This window comes from Aythya marila (genome assembly GCF_965140915.1).
Source record: "Aythya marila genome assembly, chromosome: 9".
NCBI classification, from domain to species: Eukaryota; Metazoa; Chordata; class Aves; order Anseriformes; family Anatidae; genus Aythya; species Aythya marila.
The window spans coordinates 20,427,092-20,444,114 of record NC_139050.1 but is presented as its reverse complement, the minus strand read 5'-3'; the positions used below and the strand labels follow the sequence as shown (position 1 = coordinate 20,444,114).

Here is a 17,023-nt window from a genome sequence, read left to right as displayed (position 1 = left end):
TTCAACTAGACTACTAGTTATGTAATCCAATGTTTATTAATATAAACAAAGTAAATTAGAAGCATGCTACTATAAAGAGGCAAAAACTTGAGGAACTTTCCGTGATCCTCCCAAATTCCATTAATTTAACTATGATATGTTGTTCTTGGTAGTTTTGCTTTTTCTGATCTGTTTCCTTCCTTTCCACCCACTGCATTCAAAGTGCCACAGTTCAGCCCAGATGCACAGAAGGCTGTGCCATGGTGTTTAACTGTGCTTCCAGTTACGTAATCTGCACAGATTGATATTTGGGTGGAGAAGTGAGTAGAGAGAGCTTATCAGCCATTGGTAGCTGTACATTCTTATTTTGTACGTAGTCCCATGAGTAAGCTCTTGTCCTTCATTCATCTGGAGGCTTTGAGCCAGGATTGCCAGCACATCTAAGACTTGACGTGTATGGAGGCTCCCACCCCAGTGTGGCACAGCAGCCTGCCTGCGAGAACAGAAACGCCGGGTACAGCCATGTCTCTGTGCTGCTCACAGGTAGGGGGGAGTGAATTTTTCGTCTGCTCAAGGTGTGAAAAAGGTGTGAAAGCTAAGTCTCCATTTCTAGCTTTGCTTCAGAGAAGGTGGCGTGTGATGGAGTAGTGAAGTGAGGAGGACAGAGGTTTTCTCACACTCGTTAGTGTTTCATATTTGTTCCTTTCCTAAGGCCTTTGGCAGTCTGGGTTTTCCCACTCTGTGGTTCACGTGTCAGATTAGCACTTGGTTGTAGCAAGATGTTCACGTGCCTGGACTCCTGCTTAACCTTTCCCTGGGGTTTGGGCAAAAGTTCTGTGGGTCCGTATATGCATGTCTGCATGTGAAACAGATCTTTCCAGGGGTTTATTGGCCTTGTGAGCTGAAGCACCTTTACTGAGACATGTGGGAAGTGAAGGGGGGGAAGAAAATAAATCGGATTTCTTGAGATTTAGAAGCATTAAGATTTAGAATCAGTTTCTCATTATAAACCTTGTTTCAACACTTACTGAAATGCATGGTTCCTCTGATGGCCTGCTTGACCCATGGGGATTCAAATTCTAGTTTATCTCTTTCATAGTTCTCTTTTTAAAAAAATAGGAATAAAATAATGCAAGTTTCACAAGGTTGGAAGATTGCTGGTGCCTGAAGAGTCCAAACTGAAATAAATTGTAAACCTATGTGCATGTAGCAGCTGGGGAAATCTACAAGTATGTTCATGTCGCTTTCCTACTTCCTCCTCCAAAAATCACAACCCAAACTGATGCACAAATCTGAAAGAGTTGTCTGCTTTTCATTCTTTAAAGTATCTTTTTTTTTTTTTTCTTTTAAAAATTCCCTTTGTCTGCCCCCCCCTGAAATTGAAGAGACTTTTTTTTATTAAGGGGTGGTTCTTGACATCTTCTCACTTTTTTTTTTTTTTTTTGGATATACATGCTTAGCTCTGTATTGAAAATGACATTGCAAATCTAAATACTATTAGAAAACTTCAGAACTCACTTGGGAGGAGAAAGTGTAAGGAAAGCAGCAACTGCTGTATTCATGGCTTTTGAATAGCAGTTTCTTATGATGCAAAATAGTAGACGGTGGTAATAAAGAAAATAATTTCCTATCCAATCCAGCCTCCTTCTTTTAAGTCACCTGACAAAAATGTTACGAAGAAGTAGTTGCGTGACATGTGTTCATCAGTCACTCCAGTTATTCCGCAGAAGCTTTCCAGCGAGCAAGTTATGAAATAAGAGCGGCTTTGCAGTGGAAGCTCCTTAGGGTAGGTGGTTTCAGTTTTGCCTCCCTTGATTTGAGTAAGGCAGGCCTGTTTGCAGTCATGAATTCTTGTGGAGCATGCCTTCACATGCAACTTTTTCATACCTTTTTGGATCATCTTGAAAGAAAGAAATACCTGTAGTTGACCTACTTAATCTATGTAATTATTTTACTTTGCTAGGGTGTATGCACATCTTGTTCTCATCTCCATATTTTTTTGCAGCTTGGCAGTTGTTTCATAAGTTGTTAAAAATACCATCTGGCTAGTAATGGGAACTTGGGCTTAGCGTTTCTGCTGTTACAATTACTGGCCAGAACAATAGAGGCAGAAATCAGACTACTGCTTTACAAAGTCAAAGCTCAAACACTGCTTCCTCAGAAATCCTATTGGATTAATTGAGATCTTTTTAACAACAATTAGTAAGGCAAACTGAGTCCTGCTGAAAGTGAGTGAAATGTCAGTGGTTATTGGTTCTAGTTAAAGTGCACACATTTCTCAATAATCAAAGCTTAATGGTGCAGCATCTCTTAATTTATGAATTTATTAATTAGATTATTAATATTAATATTATTAGATCCAATGACTATCTTGTGTTTCTTTTTTTTGCAATGTCAGTTTTGCATGTTTCTTGTTTCCTGACTCAAAAGCAACAATATTATTTAAATCTCCAGAGTCAAATTCTGAATCAAATTGCATCCAAGTAGGGTTAAATAAAGAGGGCGCAGTTGTGTAAAATCCTGTATACCATAATCAAACAAAACTTGCATTAAAATATAACTACTTTTTAGGTATGCAGACTCTAATGGCATCTAGTGATTTGGTTATAGCACTTTTGACCCTGGTGCTTTGCTTCGCATTTTTCTTCTAAATGTTGCTTTCATGAAGTTACCCTAATATATTCTTTCCTCTGTTTTTGAAAGTGTCGCTTTGCCCCTTAGCTATCATAGGGAAACAGCTGTGATTTAAGACATCAGCTTTGCTATTAACATCAAGTGGCTGCATAACAACTATGAATCATTTTTATGAATGTGTTCTGACTAAATCATAGGACTCATTAGGTGTGGATGGATGGGTATCTGAGAAAATGATATAGGTAATAGGCTGTCTTCTAAGATAATGAAAAAGTTTTCACCTTCACTTTCCTTTATATGCTTTGCCCTAGGAATGGTCGCTTTCTAATACAAATAGTTGGAAACACACAGCTGAAAATGAGTCTATCATTTTAAAGGCAGTCATATTCACAAGAAAAATCCATGTGATTGAGTGATAATTATTCACAATAGGGATTTCTGTGACAGAGTATTTTATCAGACAGGCAAATTAAGTTTTTTTGTAGTGTGGTTTTTTTTTTTTTTTTTTTTTTTTTTTTTTTTTTTTTTTTTTTTTTTTTTTTTTTTTCCCTAGTTGGAAACTCTCTTGCATCTGTTGGCCTGGAAAGAATTGTCCCTGGTGTTCTCTTAAGAAGGCATGGAGATTTATTGTAGTGAACTGCACAGAAATGTGCAGAAAACAAATATCCTGAATTTCGGTTTTGCCGTAACAGCCCCTTAAATAGTATGTGTTCCTTCTACATACTGTCTGCGTGGGGGAGTAATCTTTTCTGTGTATATATGTGGGTTTTTTTGTTTGTTTTCTCAGGGATATTATTTTGTTCTTCAGTAGAAGAATCCAAAGATGTAAACAAATTGCCTCTTGGCCAAGACATATCTTCTAACCCAACAAACAGATTTCACCCCCCAAATGAATCAGGTTAATCTGCTTTTCTTGATAATTTTTTGCTATAGTCAGAATGTTCATAGTTGCTCTCTAAATACTAATCTTAGTTTGATAAACTTTTTAATTTGTTTGCTGCAAAGAATGCTTATTTAAAAACAAAACAGAAAAGTCTGAACGCTAACTGCCTCAGGACATCACCTCATTAGAAGCACAAATTCAGATTGATTGGGTTGATACTGATGGTAATGATGATAATAATTGCATTGCAGTAGTGCCTTAGGATCTTAGCTGTGAATGAGGTTCTCACTTGTACAGAGTTAAGATCAATTCAGGGCCTGAAAAAAGATTTAAAAGCAGATGTAAAATGTGAGAAAAATAAGAGCTTATATTCAAGTCCTCTTTTTCTTTTTTTTTTTTTTAATTCTTGTTGGGAGGCGGTTGGGGGAGAGGAAAAGAAAAAGGAGGAGACCCATCTGTATTCTAATCAGATATGTTAAATTTTCTTAAACACCTTCAAAAGAAAAAAAAAAAAGGCAAAGCAAAATATCTGTCAAGATGATAAAATGTTTAAAAGAACTTAAGCAGAGCACTTGTATGAAAGGCTGCCATGCAAGAATATGGCAAGTTCTGCCCTTAGATTTGCAGTAAGCAGTTAATAAAGAAATAAATTAATGCAGGTTTCAGCTGTATCAATGCACATAGTGTTAGTAATAAGCAGAGAGTACATATGCCTGTTTGAAGGATGAATTGGGGTTTATACCGAGCTATTGCTTTTACAGTCAAGCAGATGTCAGTGGCTTGCTTTACAGGATATTATGATATATGAAACTGAAGGCTTTTGAGTAGTAAAAATTACTCCTGTCAATTCATCTTTGTGTATGGCGCTTTGATATATCATTCATGGCTTAATTATATTGTCATAGTTGAGGGATTAAAACAAAAGCCAGGTTGACTCTTGCTTAAACCTCTCTCTGAAATAATGCTGGTAGGTGAACGGGAAGAAGAAATCCATAAGATCTCTCTAAAATTCCATTATAATGTATTGTGCCATCAATAATAGGTGCCTTCCACGATGCAGTTTCACAAAGTGCAGTTAGGGAGATATTCATCAGCTATCACTCACTACATAGGAGTACAAACTACTAATGTCAGACTTACCAGGGAAAAAAAAAAAGAGAGAGAATTGTCTTTTGTGCAAGACTTGAAGCGGTTGGGTTTGGGTTGTGCCAAAACCGACTGGAATTCAGGCAATGGAACAAAGAAACAAATCTGTCAGTGCAGGTTTGTCAGGCCTGACTGTAAAAAGGGGTTGATAACCTCGTCCGGGAAGTCTTCGTTGTCACCTGCCCAGAAATGGGGACAGTTAAGGTGGGTGATGGGAGATGGGGCTGCTCAGCTGCCATCGGAGGCGCCAGGAGGGATGCCCGGTCCCGTCCTGGGGCTAAACAGACTTTTTTTGGATATTGAACCGGGTGCGATTTGTTACCAAGGAGACGTTTGGTTTTGTGTTTGTATATTAAGTGGAGAGTTAAAAATGACAAAACAAACTCCGTAATCAAAATAAATTGCAGGGTGTCATTTCGGCATGCAGCTTTTGGGGGCTTAATTATTATCAACTACCGTGATTAAAGCAAAACTAATCAAAACCCAAAGGAGAGTTTTCTGTGTTCTCAGACTTTGTTGGTCTTCTTGCTCATGTATTTTATCTGCATACAATAGGTTGCTCTTACACGAAGGTGATAGTTGAAGTGCAGATGGGTGCCTATTAAAGATCTACATGGTATTCAAAAACTGTGCACTTATATCAATGCTAGAATTTGTCAAGATGGATTTGGCGTTTACTTCTGTAACTCATGTTTCTGGATGATACTGTAATGCAAATACAGCTTAAAGGTAATATTAATGGTTAGTCCCAGATGCTGCAAAAAAATACGATTTTATGCCATAAGAATAAATGTAATTTAGGATTAAGTTAATACAGGTGTTTCTCTTATTTGTTTCACATCTCCTATGCGTGAATTCAAATGACCATCAAGGCACACGTTTCACTGGTTTAACAGCCTCCTGCTGTAGATGTGATTTTGCCCATGGGTGCTTTCCAAAATGACAGCTTTAAAGGCAGAGAAAGGTTGGTTGTCTTTGAACTTTGGGATGGGGAGGTAAAGGTGTGGACAAGCAGAGGCGCAGGTGATGAAGCCAAGCGTTCAGTGGTTGGAAAAGATATGGCTATTGAGGATTCTTTCCATTAAGTGATCACCTCCAAACACTGGAGCTGTTTCTGGGGAGGCAGAGGTAGAGCTGCTCTGTATTCACCTGCTGTGGGATGTGGGACACGCTGACAGGAGCCTTTACATACATGCAGGCAAACAGACTAATGAAACATCAATAAGAAGTTCAGACCAAATCTTCTTTACTTACTTTACCTGTAAAAGATTAGATTGTCTGTCATAAATTATTAATCCACGTCTTGCAACTGTATCAATTTAATACCTTTGCCCTTCTGTTCTGTTTTAGCTTAATGAAATTGCCATTGCTCCTCTCACATATTAAAGAATCTGTTTAATGAAGTAAAAGAAATAAATGGAAAAAAGAAACCAAACATGATTCTGGACCTAAGTGACTGTAATGAAATAGTTTTGTATTTAACATTTTCCAATATTTGCTTTATTAAAATAAATTGTTTTCATATATGAAAAGTGCCTGTACAATTTCAGTAAATACCTTCTTACCCATTTTGCAGGTTTAAAAAAAATCGTTTCATATGCTATAATTTCTGAAGAGTGAGATAGTGAACAGCCACAGATTGGCTTATAGTGTGTGGCATGCATGTAAGTGAGAAAATCTTAGGAAAGCTTCTGTTTTAAGTCAGAAAACAAATTTTCAGCATTCAGAAAACCAACATTTTAGCATTTTAGGAAAATAAACATTGGGGAAAACAAACATTAGGAAAATAATACATAAAGGGAGGACCTCACAAATTCCCTTTTTATTTAGAAATAACCTGCTGTCCATGAATGCATAGAAGTTCACGTAAAATGTATTTAGCATTTGTTGTGATTTGGGTTCAGTGAAATAAGAATTTATTTTCCAGTACAGCTAGAGACTTGTTGAGAACTGCAATCTTTTTTTTGATAAGCTTGAGCTTTTCATGTCTTATCTTACTATTTTAATTGTCTAGTGGTATGTCTGTATGCAAGGATTCATTTGTCTTTCCTATAATAAACTTACATAGGATGCTGCTGAATAATATTGTTAGTGTGGAATTGCCTGGCTTGACCTGATGGTACTAAAGCTCACCCAACCCAATAGGCATTCTCCATCTGACTAAGGCATAATAAAATCAGTAAATGCTTTTTTTGGTGTGTGGGTAATTTATTTTTTTTAAAAAGGAAGAGGTGGAGTCCAGTGTTGTGAGCTGATGGTTGGCATAGTAATATTTTTGTTCCTTTATAAAAGCATTCACTGGGCATGAGACCAGAAGCAACAGCTTACCTACTATTAATCTCTCTGTGTAATATTTAATCTTCTGTTTTTTTGGAGGGATTTGCTAATACAGTGGTTCGCCTGAGTAAGCAATGTCATCTGAAGGAAAAATAAACAGATTTGTTTATCTGTAGCAGGTGGTTGAGATTTTTTCCTTTTCCTTTGTCCATATACATTTATTATACTTCATATGTAATAGGTTCTACATTCAGAATGTGACATTACACCATGAAATTCATTTGATTTGTAACTTTTGTTTTAAAATTTTGATTTCAGAAACCTCCTGCTATGTATGTAATTTAAGGTGATGAGTAATTTAAAGCCTTGAGAATTGTGGATTGCATACAGCTTCAATGCGAACTGAAACACCACGTGTGCAGAAAGCACAGTTTTATGTAATACAGCTATTACATTAACATGGGTTAAAAAAAAAACACAAAAACAAACAAACAAAAAAAAACACGAGGCTGTGTTCTTAAGACATGGCTTTCAGCTTACAATGCTTTTGTTACTTGATTTTTGGCAACAACTTGACTCAAAATTCATGATGATGATGATAAGGACTCCTTTGGGTGGGGTGCGTTGGGTTGTAGTTGGCATAAAACTCTGTTGACTTGCAATGCTAGTTTGGAGGTAGGAGAACTCAGAAAGAAAAATCTGTTACTCTAATTTGAACTTGAATGCTGGTACACAATGTGGCACTCCAAATTTGTGTTTTGTCTGCAGAAGTGCATGATATGAGACAAACACCTGCTGGTCCACTAGTTAGTGATAATGTCCTTTGCCATTAGGCTAGCATCCATTAAGTAATGGGCTGCATTTTGACAAAAAGCTTACATTTGCCTAATTCTTTTTTTCCAAAAAGAAAATGGCTGTAGAGTTTTATGGACTGTATGCTCAGCTGTTTGTCTCATGCTGTAGAAATAACTGTGATTTTATTTGCATATGGTGTTACTTATGAGAATACCTATTGTTTTGTGTATCTGTCGTTCTTTAAGGTATTGCTTTCAGTACTTTGTCTCTCTCTCTTTTTTTTTTTTTTTTTTTTTTTTCTACTTTCCGTTCTACCCTGGTGGATGCTAAAGGAGGCTGCTGTTTGAAACACAACTTGCATCACACTTGACCAGCTTTGCCAGTCCTTCTTGCATGCCTCTTTGGGAGGTGAGGAGATAGCATGAGTCTGGATCTGCTTGACCCTCATCTCAGCTGTTTACCTGAGCAAAGGCTAGATGGTTTGAAGGCTTTGGGGCTGGTGGAGTATTTTTTAGTTCAGGTATTGCATTAGCTACAGGTGAAGGAAGTTTGGGACTACTTTGTCCAGAAGTGATCTGATCTATCTATTTCCTTCATGCCACACCATCTTTTGCAGATTTGGTTAATTGTGTGTTTGAAAGTCACTTTAAATATCTCTTTTATAAGTTACAAATTAAATAATTTTCTAAAATATTCTTTCTGATACTATATCTAGGTAGAATTAAAGGTTCTTAGGTGTTGTTTAACTTCACTGTTTAGTTGTACTTTGTAAAGGGTCATGTTTGTTTCCCTTTTGGAAATCTTATTTGATTATCTTAAAGTTCCTATGAGTTTTAAATCGTAATGTGATCCTTCTGATGTTAGGTTGTCCTTGCTGTCTGTGGCCCTATCGTTTCCTTTTTTTTTTTTTTTTTTTTTTTTTTTTGAATAATGGAAGATGAATAAATTTGTGTCATTTTATAAGTAACATCCTTGATTATTTTGATAAATGAAGTATTTCTACTGTACAAGACTTCAGTAGAAATTTTAGAATAGACTGAAGTATAAACAGTAACAGTAAACATTTTGGTGGCATATTGCAGGTTCTTGCGGGTTACGTAATAGGGAATCTAGGTTCATCCCAAAGTTTGCCCCTAAACTTTTTGGTGAGCAGATGGTGTAGCCTAATTTGCCTATAGGGTCAATGGAAGTACTAATCTTCTCTCGAAAAAAAAAAAAAAAATACAAAAAAACAACCGTGATAGTTAGCAATATTTTCAGATATTGAGAAGAAAAATAGATTGTTGTTGTCTGGATACACTTGCAAATTACTGTGCTTGTAAATTACTGCGGAACTGCTACAGTGAATTACTGCAATGTAAAATATGGCTTCTTAGTGGTTTAGGAAGATTTTTTGTACATGCCTCACTTAAAGGATACTGTAACATTAATCAGATTTATTTGAAAGGTATTATTAGATTGTGTGTACTCTGTACTGAATGGTAGCGTATCCTTAGCAATGATTACTCATAAATCCTGCAATTATTCAAAGAATAACCTCATGATTAGTAGCATTGACTGTATTATCCTGTGTTATTACAACAGTATGGAAGCATTTTCATAATAACAAGGGATTTAATTGGTATGAGGACTTATTTGCAGAATACTAAACACATTGGTAAGTGAGGCATTTGAATTGTACATTACAGGCGCCCGGAGTATTATCAGCTAATTAGGTACTGGAGGGGCATATGTAGTGTTCGCTAAGGCTGCTCAACTTTCCAACACAGTTGTTTCTCAGTATTAAAATGATTGGAACAATGATTGGAAGTTTTATGTGACTTTACATATGTTTTATTACCTTCTGTGAACTGTTTTTAAAATGTGCTTTTGAGCAGTTTTCAGGGAACAGTGCATGGTTAAGTTTTGCAATGAAGCTACTGATCTGTATCTAGAAAATCCTGTTGGGGAAGTGTTTACATCAGGAACAGAATGGAATAAATACTTAACTTGTTTCCAGGAAAAGCTATTTTTCAAACTAACAGCAGATGTATTTTGTCAGGTGGTGGAGAAAGCATGAATGTAGACTGGCTTGCCCAGGTAAGGTGGAGATGCATTAATGGGAGTTTGATACCCTGGGGAATTCTTCGTTATGGATCCACCAGTCCTGGCTTCCATCTGAAACATGCTTATCAAATGCTAGTGACAGTCTAAGCTTTACTGTCACCCATAAACCTTTAGAGAAGGAGGATTTCCTCTCAAATCTGGTCCATTTCTTGCACATCTACTAATTATGCATACTGATCTATTGTGTTAACTTGTGCTTCCTTCCAGGCCGGTGTTTTCTGCAGGTTTTAAACTCCGTGGTATTTTATCCTCTTTCCTTGCACTTCCTCAGCTTTCACAGAATTTCTTTGCAGGTTTGGTAGTCCACACAAATACGTTATCATTTATTCAAACCTTTGACGGTTTATGACCAGTCAGCTATCAAACCCATACATCTGCTGGCATGCAGCTGAAGTTATCCTAGCTAGAGGGAGAGTTTATTTTTTTAAGGAATTAAACATTTTATCATATAGGTGTGGTGTTGAAAGTAGATAAAAGATCTATTATTAATGCTTCACGGAGAAGGAAAACTGTTGCTAAGCAGGACAGGGTAGGTGGTTTGTGTTTTCAAGAACAAATGCCTTTTACTTAAGTGTCAGTGCGAGAGACAGAGGTGACTCTCATTGCCCAGAAAAACACGGGACAACACCGAGTCCTTGCCCTTTTGGGAGCACAGCAGGGACGTGACGTGCCTGATGCTCATGTGGAGGGGACTTGGTGAGCTGGCTGAAGAGGCATGTTCCTCTCTCCTTTCTGTTCAATGAAGACTTGACTTGAGCCAGCTCCCTGTTATCATACTCAGCTGAGGACCTGGCTGCAGCAAAGCCACTAGCAAGCTGCTGCTGCCTCTGCTTTGGCTTCCCACAGAGGGCTGCCTCTGGTGGAGTTCGTGCACCACTACTGCCCCAACACCACGTGGTTTTTGAGCCTCATCAGCTTGTCACTATCCCAAATCTTAAGCAGTGCACTCACACGAAAGTACCCACTTAATTTAAGACCTTTTTTTTTTTTCTCTCTGTGTACAACATAAAGAATAACCTTGAAATGCCTGAGTTAGTTCTTCATTGTGATGTTGGTGGGTTTACTTGTCTGAATGCAGCTTAAGGAGTCCTTTACTTTCCCATACCCAACTTGCAAAGGCCTTTTTCACCATCAGATCATGGAGTGCTGATGGAGAGAGATTCACAAGTACAGCTGAAGGTAAATGGCTGACAAAATGTCGTGCTATTGTGTTGCTAGTAGACCTCACTGAGGAAAGATCTCCCAGATTTAACGTTTTTATGTTCTTTCAGCACTTGCTGTGCCAGCCTTTCAGGGCATTGTGATACAATTTACATATCTAATATCTGTAATTAATGTGTGAATGCAGTATCATTTTGTAGATAGAAGATGATGAACTGCAATAAGGAATTTTATTTTTATTATGTATAGGACTCCTTAGTGAGATTTTTCTTAAACCCAGATGTTTTATGACTTTTTGATGATAGTATAGGGTGTTTTATTTGTGGTATTAATTGGAGTTACATTTTATAAAGTAGAAATGCATTCTGTTCTTCATTAAATACGTTAAAATCGCACTATGTGGCAGTTTATGATTCTAGCAGACTTTTTTTTTTCTGAGAAAAGAAATTTGTATAGAAAGAAATTCAAATTTATGTCCTGTATGTTGCTAGTCTGGGACAGCCATAATTAGAAGGCTGAAACATCACACACAAAGCTTAGCTTCTTGCTAGAAAATAAGTCCAAGACCAGTATGTTTTTACTATTTTGATTGAAGAAGCTATTAACTGGTAGTACATGAGAGAGTTTTAAAAGAAATTGATTTGCTTACTAACAGTGTTTTCTTGCCTGAATAAGAGTTTAATCATATTGGTGGGAAACAAAATTGATGAACCTTTAACATCAGATGGTACAGAAATAGTGATTAGAAACCATTTGCCTACAGTTTAGAAGACAGAAATTTAGATTAAGCACAACTGAAACATTAATTTAATCTAATTCTGTTGAAGTCATGGGGAAAATCTGCTGCTGTAAAATTAATCTTACTCCTCATTTGCAGTTATCAGAAAAGTAAAATAATGTTAGTATAATTCTAGTGTGAAAGTTGCCAACATGCTTTTTTTTTTTTTCTTCACACCTGATGCAAGTGTGTTTCTCATTTACAAAACCTCCTCCTCCTCCTGTCATGTAGCTTGCTTTCTGCCATTCTCTGTCAACAAACAGTCTAGATTTAGCTTTCCAAAGCCAAGGAAGTGAGATTCCCAGCAATAGAAAGCCTGCTCAGAACAAAGTTTGACAGAGAAGAAAAGTGTCTGTCCCAGCTGGTCTTACAGGCTCTAGCAGGAAAGATGGATCACGGTGTGCTTGGAGCTTCTTCCTGAAAGAAATGCAGAGAAGCTCACATCACATGTGGTCGTTTTCCTCTTCTGCCAGGATTTTGGTCTGGGCATCCACATCACTCAGACTTGAACTCGGGTTGCATTTTCCCATTTTTTCACTTATTCCATAAACCATGGCTAGAAGTCACTTCACCTCAGTCTCTTCTATGGATGCTGTTGTGTGTTGTACAAATACTTCAGTACTTATTGCACTGTGTAGAGAAAAAGTGTTGTTTAATTATTTTTTGAGAGAAACTCTTGCCAATTGAGTCAAGCGCTTACTTGATGGGAGGGGCACTCTCATTCCATGGAGAATTCATTTCTGATTCACTGGAAAAATGTTTATGGCTGCCAAAACCAATAAGAAAAAATTAGTTCAGTCTCTGAACTAAAAATCTGTTACTGCATACTTTATTATGCAACACCAGAATGAGTGCTATTGGCTCGCAGATTTCAACCCCGTCCTTCCCACACCTGTGCCAGTGGGTCTGTTAGAGGAACCCTAGCAGTGACCAGGTATAATTTACGGTCACCTTTTCCAATAGGAGTCCCAAGAGACATCTGGTGTCTTATAACGCCCGTGAAATCAAACTATTATTTCTTACTACCAGCCAGATCAAATGCTGCTAACATTAGTTACATGTTTGTACTTAGTGTGCCAATCTGTCCTTCTGTCAGGCCCGTGAGGTCGGGCTAGTTGGACAATTGCTGTTCCAGGCTTGTAATTAGGGGTCTATAAACCACTTCCACATAGATTAATAAGGTAGGCGAGTTTTTCACTGTGGTTTAACCTCCTCTCTCCTAGTCCCAGTTCAGCAGCTGCTCTGAGGACAGTCACTTATATACTTGTGTGCAGAACTTCATGTGGTCATCTTTTAGCAAACCAGCAATTCTTGTAAACAGCATCTACTGGGATGTTGGAAGCTGTTGGTGTGTGTTCTGTGCTGAAGCATTTATTCAACTATAGTGGGATGTCATCCTTCTAACACCTGATTTATATTCAGTTATGAGCTTGTTCTAGGGTGTTTCTTCAAGCTTTCTATGAAAGCTTACAAACTCAGAAGTCTGATACAGTGATAGCTTTGGAACAGACATGGTGAGAGCTGAAGTGTCACTGGTAAGTTAGCTACTAAGCAAATAAGCCTCTATGTTGTTTATTGAAGGTCTACCAAGGTTTATGCAAGATACTTCTAGTATGGAGCAATTCTTGGGATAGCAGCAATGTATCCAACAACTCATACACATACCGAGGCTTACTCATTCGCTGTGGGTTAGCAGAGATGCAGTAATTGTGCATGTATGCACAAACACGAAGATATTTGAATTAGCTTAACCTGAAGAGAAAGAGGGCTAAGCTAATTCACGTTTCCTTGCATTTTATGAGCTAGGATCAGGTGACTGGACACTTACCATGGCTCAGTTGATGTCCATAATATATTAATCTATGATAACTTTGTCATGTGTCTGAGGTCCCACTGCACTGTCTGACTAAATACCTTCTCTAGTGTTTGCAGTACACTGTACAGACTTGCATACTAATGTCTGGTTTCTGGGAGTCAGATCCATGGTAGATTATGATGCCTATATATACTGGTACTAGGGCAAGTAAAAGTTAAGCAACAATAGCAGCTTCAATAATGCTGTTTGTTTTTTACAAACTGAATGCTTTTGTGTTTGAGTGGAAGTTGCATTACAGTAGAAATTGTGCCCGGGGAGTAGTCCAGAAATGAGATATTCTAGCTCGCTAATGCCAAGGCTTCCTGTTGATGATGTCTTTCATTCTGTTGAACAGAGTACCTTCATTATGCATCTGTTTTGGGACTTGAATCCATGAAGAACTTACCTGCCAGCCGTGCTGTGTAGTGCTTTCAGATAACTTACTGATATGGATGGGTTTGTTTTATGTACAAAAACATATCTCAGAAAAAGTATATTGTTATAGTAAGACAGTGCAGTTACTCATCTATGAATTGCATCAACTGTAGAACTCCTTTAAAAGGAAACATTATCTCATTGTTCTCATCCACCAAAAAAAAAATAAATAATAATCAATGTGCCAGGATAATTAATTTTATAAAAACTTACAGTCAAATACAATGCATTTACTCCCAGAGGAGCACACAATACTTGTAAAGGTCACCATTTAGCTGTACACCTGCTTTTATTACACTTTCTAAAAAAAAAAAAGGAAAAAAGGTGGGGGGATTGAAGGCTGAGAACTCAGATCTCTCTAATGCTTAATAAACTTAACCTTTAGCATGGTATTGAACTTGACGATCCTGCCTGAAAGAAGAGTGTGTGCTGCTTCAGAGGCATTTGTGCGGACTGTTAGTTAATCATTTTTATTTGCTTTATGGATACCACGTGGAATATTTATTAAAATTCTTTGGAGCATAGTAAATATAAAGAGATTAAAGCAGCAGAGCAGGAAGAATAGCTCCTGTACAAAGAGGATGTACGTGGATACCTATGACCATAGGGGATGTTGACTCCAAAAAGATTTCTTCATGAGCAGTCATCCTGATGTCTGATTCTGCACATACCTAAATTCTTAAGTACAGAGAGAGCTAGATATTTGATTTATAAAATACTTGTATGGAGGGCTCTGCACTGTAATAAATGGTTAAAATTTGAAATAACAGAAAATAATTTATTTTTTTTTCTGCTTGCATGCTTATATTAGAAACTTATATCAGAAAGGCTGTAGAAAAACAATAGTTTTGAAAAGAAAAAGAGAATCTAAAATATAATACTTAATGTAAGGATGTTCTCAAAGCCCATCAAACTCAAAGCTTTCAAATTTCATCTCCGATCAGGCATTTTTTATTGCCACATTGTTAGGAGTTAAGTATCTTTGCTCAAGTACGCTATAATTCTTCATCATATATGGTATGCTACGTTGCTTTAGGAGGTAACTAGAGAATGTTTTTTTTTTTATTGCTGATCCCGAAGTAGTGCCCAGAAACTCATAAGTTCCATAAGCTTTTCTAATGATCTGTTAAAATCCTGCTAACCATGATAGATTGTAGGATACCATGTTTTACGTCATGATCCTCATCTGTACTAAAATTTAAGTTCTTGTTACCATAACTGAATATTAAATTTACTGTATTCCTTAGAAGACTAGATCCTTAGCAAAAATAGATCTGGGTTTTATTTGCATCAGATGCTGATCTTGCCCCCAGTACATGTCCTTGTTATGGCTCTTCTACTGTACTGACTGTGCAATACATGGGCACAACCGCAAGCGTGTCCTCTCCTCACAAGGATAAGTAAATTTAGAGTAGAAATATGAGCTCTTGGAGGTGGAGGAAAGCAGGGAAACAAAGTTGGTATTTTTTTCCTCTCCTCCTCCCTGCCTTTCACCACTGTGGTGGTTTCTTACAAATAGGGCAGCAGAAGCATTTGATAAAAATCACTTAAGTACATTTTCTGATAACCAAGGATAATGCAAAAGTGTTGTGGTGGTGGTTTTTGTTGTTGTTTTGTTTCTTTGTTTTTGTTTGTCTTGTTTCTGGAAATATGAATAGGTGATTTCTAACTTCAGGCAACGTTTTGGTCTTCTTGGATGTAATCTGCTTTTCCTTTTCAATACCTACTTCATTTGTGTAACTCTCCTATACATGCTCGTACTGTCCTTGATATATAATGAGTGTATCTTTTCACAGAGCACCTTTCCAACCAATTGTAAAATAAATAAATAAAATACATACAACCAATAAATTAGAGCAGATAAATAGTATCATCTGATATGCCTAGTAGTAGAGGTTAATTAAAAATAACAGATACCTATGAGATACAGGAGGGAAGGAAAAGATCATTTAAATATGTATACTTGAAAATGTCTGTTGGGAATAACAACTGAAGGCCTGATTCAAGAAAGCATTTCCACATCAGCCAATTTAACTCCAGTCAGGAAAGAGATCCCCTCTCCAGCAGAAGTTTTTGCATTCCCAGTATATGCAGGGGAGAAAACACTTAAAAGAGAACCACAAATCCCCACTGTTCAGTAACAGGGTTGACCTTGTTCACCCTCAGCCCTTCTGCCCTTTCCAACAGATTTGTCTCAAACTTTTCAGAAAAAGTTTCATTTTGCGACAAACCGAAGCCTATTGTGTGGCTTTGATCTTGATGACGCAACTGAAATGTGTGTAAAACCTGAACTGCTAATGGCGGATCAGCTGCAGGAAGGTGCTTCCTGTACCAGGGAAGGATTAGAGCTCTGCAGGTAACTTCTCAAATGATGTGTACCGTCACTCTCAGTTGAGAGAAATGTAAAAGGTGCCAAATAGTTTTTTTTGTCATTTCTTGTGTTTTTTCCCTGAGAAGAGAGAAGACCAGGCATTGCTGAAAATAAATGGAGAAGAGATGGTGGAGATGACAAGAGTGCATTTACCAGGCAGTAATGGAAGAAGGAGCGTAAGAGAGATAATGAGTCTCCTACAATTTTGTTGCTTTCTTGGATCTGCCTATGGTTTCCTCTGTTTTTGCATCTTTTCATCTTTTCCAGTCTTGTTTTTCTTTTCCATAACACTGGTATATGTAGTGAGCAACATCCCAGCTCAAGAAAGCCTGTTGGCTACTTCAGGCAGCACAGCATAACCCTTCTTGATAGATTCAGGATGGGAAGCAAGTGCCAGGAGGGCCAATGCTGGCAGTGGGGAAGGCTAGGCAAAGAAGCAGCTGTCCTGGCAGCTGCCTGCAGCAAAACCAGTTGCTGCAACAAGTGTTAAAAGATCCTATCAGTGATGGTAGCGGTTGCTCTTTGAAGATGCCCCACCTCTGTATTTGTTTTAGGGATGTCAGTCGCAATGTTTGACTCAGTTGCCAGTTAGTACCAGCCTTC

At 37.5% G+C, this 17,023-nt stretch overlaps 1 protein-coding gene across 10 annotated transcripts in view; it reads left to right on the top strand.

Moving 5' to 3' along the window:
• The window catches only part of NAALADL2 (N-acetylated alpha-linked acidic dipeptidase like 2), a 419,953-nt gene that overhangs the window by 133,458 nt on the left and 269,472 nt on the right, over positions 1-17,023 (top strand). Inside the window, exon 1 of one of the 10 annotated variants that reach the window (XM_082766752.1) lies at positions 489-522. The exons of the other annotated variants lie outside the window; for them this stretch is intronic. The gene's annotated coding sequence lies outside the window, so the exon portion shown is untranslated. Of the gene's footprint in view, positions 1-488; positions 523-17,023 lie in introns of those variants that run through there. 10 annotated transcript variants of the gene reach the window in all.